The sequence below is a fragment of the Acanthisitta chloris genome, unplaced genomic scaffold (genome assembly GCF_000695815.1).
Source record: "Acanthisitta chloris isolate BGI_N310 unplaced genomic scaffold, ASM69581v1 scaffold13499, whole genome shotgun sequence".
Lineage (NCBI taxonomy): Eukaryota > Metazoa > Chordata > Aves > Passeriformes > Acanthisittidae > Acanthisitta > Acanthisitta chloris.
In genome coordinates this window covers 264,247-265,286 of record NW_008693245.1, presented here as the reverse complement: position 1 = coordinate 265,286, position 1,040 = coordinate 264,247, and positions in this window count along the sequence as shown.

Genomic DNA, 1,040 nt, shown 5'->3' with positions numbered 1-1,040 from the left:
TGTCAGCATGCTCATCAAGAAGAATAAACATCTCCCTTCTTCTCCCTGTTCAATTAACTGTTGTATATTTTATGCAATAGCTGTTTCATACAAATTTATGTATATACAGACTTATGAAGTTTAGATTTGGTCTCAAAATTAATCACGTTACATGTTATTCTTATAGTAGTGAATATAGCAGAATTCTCTGAGTACAGGTGGTATAAAATCTTATGTAAACTACTTAGTAAGTTTTTGTCTGAAGTACGAAATCCCTGAGTTTCAAGTTCTTAGAGGCTAGGAGACTATCTAGGAATAAAAATAATAGGCTGGAAAATAAAAAAAGGAAATTAAAACCCCCCACCTGGCTCTACATCAGCCTTATATAAGGATTGAAACAAACCCCAAATGAAGTCACTTTTAAGACAGATCTTGATCAAATTTGGAGAAATAAGCAGCAAGTACATTACAATTATTATGGAACTGGATTTAGTAGCCCAGGAGAGCCTACTGCTTATGTTTTCCATATAAACTCTATGAATAATGTTGTTGTAGTTAAAAAATATGATGATGAGTGGGTACAGATATGGGAAATTTATGCCTCATGATGGTGAGATCCAGTGGGAATCTTATTGTCTTGAACCATGGCTACACAGCCCAAGTGGCTTTACACAGATACATCAATAGCAGAGACTGTAGAGAGGTCAGGAATTTTGTCATCTGTTACAGTCACAGAGATTTTAGTCTAGTCCTTCATTAATGTTCCTGTCAGGATTATTTTTTGTGATCTGGGTTTTACTTTTTGGATGGGAGGGAACTTTTATATTTTTAACATGACTTGTGCTTCTCTCTCCCATCATACTGCTCTTTATTCAGTGAGTGTCAGGAAAGATACAGATATCTTTTCATGCTAGTTCTGGTTGTGCATAGAGACAAGCTCTTACAATCTTAAAAGGGAACTGTTTAGAATAAATTCCTCAAAATGCAACAGCCTAATGTGATTTCATGTGTACAATATGTAATAGAATCATGCAAAACCCTAGGGATAGACGTCAATTGAA